Genomic DNA, 5,671 nt, shown 5'->3' with positions numbered 1-5,671 from the left:
GGGGGTTACAAGAAATAATGGCCAAAAGCTAGCAGAGAGCAGATTTTAGACTGGACATTAGGAAGAACTTCTTCACAGTTCGAGTGGCCAAGGTCTGGAACGGGCTCCCAAGGGAGGTGGTGCTCTCCCCTACCCTGGGGGTCTTCAAGAGGAGGTTAGATAGGCATCTAGCTGGGGTCATCTAGACCCAGCACTCTTTCCTGCCTATGCAGGGGGTCGGACTCGATGATCTATTGAGGTCCCTTCCGACCCTAACATCTATGAATCTATGAATCATCTATGAATCTATGAGTGTCCAGCTGGTACTGATGCAGGACATGGCCCGTAACCAGGAGGAGGGAGAGAAGCCTGTGGGCCTGGAGAACTCGTGCAGGTAGATCTGATGCTGGCCAGTAACCACAAAGGGGACAGTAAGGAGGGAGTATGCTAGCACCACAGTGCTAAGACCCCAGCCATGCAGTACAAGGGAGCTAGGGAAGGTGCCAGGGGCGAACGGAGGAGAGGTCTTAGCCAGCAACCAAAGAAGAAGGTATTAACAAAAGGTATTAAAAATAATTTCAAAGTTTTGCTCAGGTTTTACAAGAGGGAGATGCAAGGTGTGTAACTCTCCCATTCGTGGTAGAAGGAGCGGTTTGAGGTGCACGGCGCGGGGAAAGTGGGGCGACGGGCCTACTGGCCAGAGTGCGGAGGTCATGTCGGGACGTGTGCGCTTGGTTGCTTACTGAGGTGCCAAGGGTGAAACCGAGGGGAGGTCTTTGGCCGGCAACCAAGGAGAAGGTATTAACAAAAGGTATTAAAAGACCTTAAAAAGGTTTTTTCAGCTTTTACAGCAGGAAGATATAGAGTAAGGTACTGACTTTCTGATGAAATCAAAACATTACTTAATATGGCCCTGGCCCTTCCAGCCCTAAACTTCTGTGCATCTCACATCTAAGAGCTGGTTCAGGCCCCAGAAGCTAGGCATGTTCTGGAGTGTCACTCTCCCATTCGCGGTAGGAGGAGCGGTTTGAGGTGCCAGGCGCGCGGAGAGTGGGGCAAAGAGCCTACTGCCCGGAGCAGGGAGGCAGTTAGGAAGGCCAAGGCAGAGAAGGAGCTAGGGCTGGTGACCAGAATTAAGGAGAACAAAAAGTCCTTTTTCAAATACAAAGGGAGTAAGAAGGAGGCTTCAGGTGACGTGGGCCCCTACGGGACAGGCTTGGCAATCAGGCGATTGCAGCAAAGGAAAAAGCTGATCTCTTCAAGGAGTTCTTTGCCTCCGTATTTCTGAGCAGGGGCCAGGACAAGTCCCCCACTAGGAATACGGACAGGCTCAGGGGACGTGACGCCAGGCCTAGGGGCAGGGACGACCTAGTTAGGGAACTTTTGGAGGGGCTGGACGTGTTTCACTCAGCAGGTCTAGATGCTCTCCACCCCAGGGTGCTGAGGGACTTGGTGGGGGTCATAGCAGGGCCCCTGGCACGGCTGTATGAGCACTCGCGGGGCTCTGACCAGGTCCCAGAGGACTGGAAAAGGACCAGCACGATCCCCATTTACTAGAAGGGGAGAAAGGAGGACCCGGGTAACTATTATAGACCAGTTAGGCTCACCTCGGTCCTTGGGAAGCCCTTTGAGAAAATTATCCAGGAGCACATCTGTGGGGGCCCAGGAGGAGAGGAAATGCTCAGGGGCAACCAACACGGGTTCCCTGCGGGCAGATCCTGCCTGACGAACCTGGTTTCCTTTTACGACCAGCTCACCAAGTCTTGGATGCGGGCGTTGAGTTGGATGTCGTCTACCTGGACTTCAGGGAGGTCTTTGATGCTGTTTCTCACCACGTTCTCATAAAAAACCTAGGCAACTGTGGCATTGATGCCCACACAGTCGGATGGGTGGCAAATTGGCTCGATGGTCGCACCCAGAGGGCAGTGGTGGACGGGTCGTTTTCGACCTGGAGGGCTGTGGGCAGTGGGGTTCCCAAGGCTCGGTCCTCGGGCCTGTGCTGTTCAACATCTTTATCAGCGACTTGGAGGTTAGCATGGAAAGCACGCTGTCCGGATTTGCTGATGACACAAAGATGTGGGGCGAGGTGGGCAGCCCGGGGGGCAGGGACAGAATCCAGCTAAAGCTAGGCAGGGTGCAGGGGCGGGCGGATGAGAACAGGATGGAGGTCAATGCAGACGCGTGCAAGGTGCTGCATCGAGGGAGAAGCAACCAGCAACATGCCTACAGGCTGGGGAACGCCCTTCTCAACAACACGGCGGCAGAAAGGGATCTTGGAGTCATTGCTGACTCCAGGATGGACATGAGCTGCCAGTGTGGGGACGCAGTCAGGAAAGCCAACCGCACCTTGTCGTGCATCCACTGGCATCTCAAGCAGGTCCGGGGAGGCGATCCTCCCCCTCTGTAACACTGGTCAGGCCCCGGTTGGAGTACTGCGTCCAGTTCTGGGCACCGCACGTCAGGAGGGATGTGGCCAGCGTGGAGGAGGAGGCCACCCGCACGGTCAGGAGGCAGCGGGGCAGGCCCTACAGAGATAGGCTAAAGGGCCTGAATCTATTCAGCCTCCACAAGAGAAGGCTGAGAGGGGATCTGGGGGCCGTCTCTAAATTCACCAGCGGGGAATAGGTGAGGCTGTGGTCCCCCAGGCACCACCTGGGATAACAAGGAATAATGGCCATAAATTGATTGAGAGCGGGTTCAGGCTTGATATCAGGAGGCATTACTTTACAGTTAGGGCTGCCAGGCCCTGCAATGGGCTCCCAAGGGCGGTGGTGCTCTCCCCTACCTTGGGGGTCTTCTACAGGCGGTGGGAGAGATATCTGACTGGGGTGTTACGATCCCAGCACTCGTTCCTGCCCAGGGCAGGGGGTCGGACTTGATGATCTGTTCAGGTCCCTTCCGACCCTGGAAACTATAGGTAATAAAATCTATACATTTAAACCGTAATAAATCAATTTAAACCTGAATAAAAAGTAACACATAAAAAGCTTTAAATCTAAACCCCAGTACTGTCAAACCTAGTCTTCAGTTTGTCTGTAGAAATCATGCAATTAAAACCATTCATTTTTATTTTTGCTTCCATTAAAAAAAATATTTTTAAATCATCCCAAACATTGCATTCAAGGGTAATAGGTTAAAACACAATGTAAAACTGGAACAGTAAGTTATACGGACTATGATAACATCACAAAAGATCCATGTGTACATAATACCATCTTTATTTCAAATATTATTTCACAGATAAAATTCCCAGTTTTGTAGAACAAAGCCTTCAGGAAACCCTAAACTCTGTATCAAAGCATGAAACCTTTAACTCTAGCGGTGAACATTGGCACTAAAAATGTTAATCCCTGTGCGTCAAAGCCCAGCAAACCACACTAGGGCATCAAGCAAATATCCCAAACAGGCCTGGCTAAGTAAGCCAGACTACTCGTGGTCCCTTGCTGGTCTCCCCTCACACCCCACAAAGGCCCCACACCCCCACACCCCGTGCCCCCAATCCCCTGCATATACACCCCCCCAAACATGCCCGAGTGCCCCCCACACCCCACCATACACACATCTCACCACACCCAATACCCAAAAGTTTATTTTTGACATATTCTATACAATACAAAAAAAAACCTAATAATAAAACCAAATAATAAATACAAGTTAAATATTGAATATTAAATAATATGAATAAAATTAAAATGTTTTGATAACTGGACAATCCCAGAGACTCTCCGTGGCACAGACCCCTGGCCCGCACTGTTCAACATCTTTGTCACCGGATGAGGGGGTGAAAAGCACCTTGTTCAAGTTCGCGGATGACACTAAGATGGGTGAAGTGGGCACGCTGGAGGAGAGGGACAGGCTGCAACCAGATCTGGACAGGTTACAGGGGTGGGCGGAGGAGAACAGGATGGGGTTCAACACCGACAAGTGCAAGGTGCTGCACGGGGTGGGGGTGGGGGGACCAGCAGCACACCTACAGGCTGGGGAACGCCCTTCTTGTCAGCGCAGAGGCAGGAAAGGATTCATAGATGTTAGGGTCGGAAGGGACCTCAAGAGATCATCGAGTCCGACCCCCTCTGGGTCTAGATGACCCCAGCTAGATGCTTATCTAACCTCCTCTTGAAGACCCCCAGGGTAGGGGAGAGTACCACCTCCCTTGGGAGCCCGTTCCAGACCTTGGCCACTCTAACTGTGAAGAAGTTCTTCCTAATGTCCAGTCTAAATCTGCTCTCTGCTAGCTTGTGGCCATTATTTCTTGTAACCCCCGGGGGCGCCTTGGTGAATAAATCCTCACCAATTCCCTTCTGTGCCCCCGTGATGATCTTGGAGTCATCATTGATGCCAAGAAGAACGTGGGCCGCACGTCAGGAGGGATGTGTCCAGCATGGACAGGGTCTAGGGGCAGGCCAATCGCATGGTCAGGGGTCAGCAAGGCAGGCCCTATGAGGAGAGGCTACGGGACCTGAACCTGTTCAGCCTCCACAAGAGGAGGCTGAGAGGGGATCTGGTGGCCGTCTGTAAACTGGCCAAGGGGGACCAGCAGGCAATGGGGGAGTCCCTGTTCCCCCGAGCACTACCAGGAGAAACAAGGAATACCGGCCATAACTTGACTCGGAGTAGATTCGGGCTGGATATCAGGAGGCACTACTTCACAGTCAGGGAGGCTAGGATCTGGAACCAACCTCCAAGATTGACCCCAGCACTTTCTCCTGCCCATGGCAGGGCTTCAGACTTGATGACCTGCTCAGGTGCCTTTCAACCCTACCAACTATGAAACTCTTGCAGTCTAGTCCAGCCCCCCAGCCCTGCTTGTTTGCAATGCCAAGCCCCTTCCCTAGTTCATGGTGAAGCACCGTGCACCGAGCCTGCCGGGGCCCTGGGGCAAGCAGCGTGGAGGGACCCGGGCTGGTGCTTCATTGGAGCGAAGGCCTGCACTCACGCCCCACTGCAGGGAAGGTCCGTGCGCTGGAATGGCTGCCTTCACCTCCCGTTCCCCGCAGGACCTGGGACTCTGGTGGAAATGGAGGGGAGCATGTTGCTGTGCTGCTCCCTCTCCTCCTCCGCAGGGTCCCGAGGACGAGGTGCACGCTCCACCGGGCTCTGCTCAGCTGTGGGAACAAGACACAGGAGTGGAGCAGCCGGAGGGACTGCAGCACGGGGCAGCACGGGGCAGGCCTGGCCGCGGCTCCACCCGGGGTCACTCCCTGCACGGAGGGGACGAGATGCCCCTTCCCAACGCACCTCCCATGGCCGGGTCCCCTGCGCTGCACTAGCTCTGCTCCCGGCCGTGCCCGGGCTGCAGCCTCCTCCCCACACATGCAGGCCCAGAGCCCAGGCTGCCAGGGGGGCCACGGACACCCCCACTCTGCCCCTCTCCGTGGCACAGACCCAGACACTCGGCTCTCCTGGCACTCGGCCCTTGCAGCTGCCTGGACTGGGGGGCCCAGGGACCCCGGGGCTGGCTCAGAGCCCCTCACACTTACCTTGGACGCAGCCCCCCGCTTTACCCACCACCCCAGGCCCCAGCCTGCCCTGTCTTTGGTCTGGTCCATCATGCTGACACGCACCAGAGCTCTTCGCGGCTTCTCTCTGAGAGGCTTTGCTCTCCGAGTCTTGGAGACACACTGAGAGAGAAGGACGAGGGGGTTAGAGCTGCCTGAGCGCAGGGACCGGTTCCCCCGGCCCAATGCCCCCC

The sequence above is a fragment of the Alligator sinensis genome, unplaced genomic scaffold (genome assembly GCF_000455745.1).
Source record: "Alligator sinensis unplaced genomic scaffold, ASM45574v1 scaffold2127_1, whole genome shotgun sequence".
NCBI classification, from domain to species: Eukaryota; Metazoa; Chordata; order Crocodylia; family Alligatoridae; genus Alligator; species Alligator sinensis.
Note: the sequence above shows the minus strand (reverse complement) of the source record.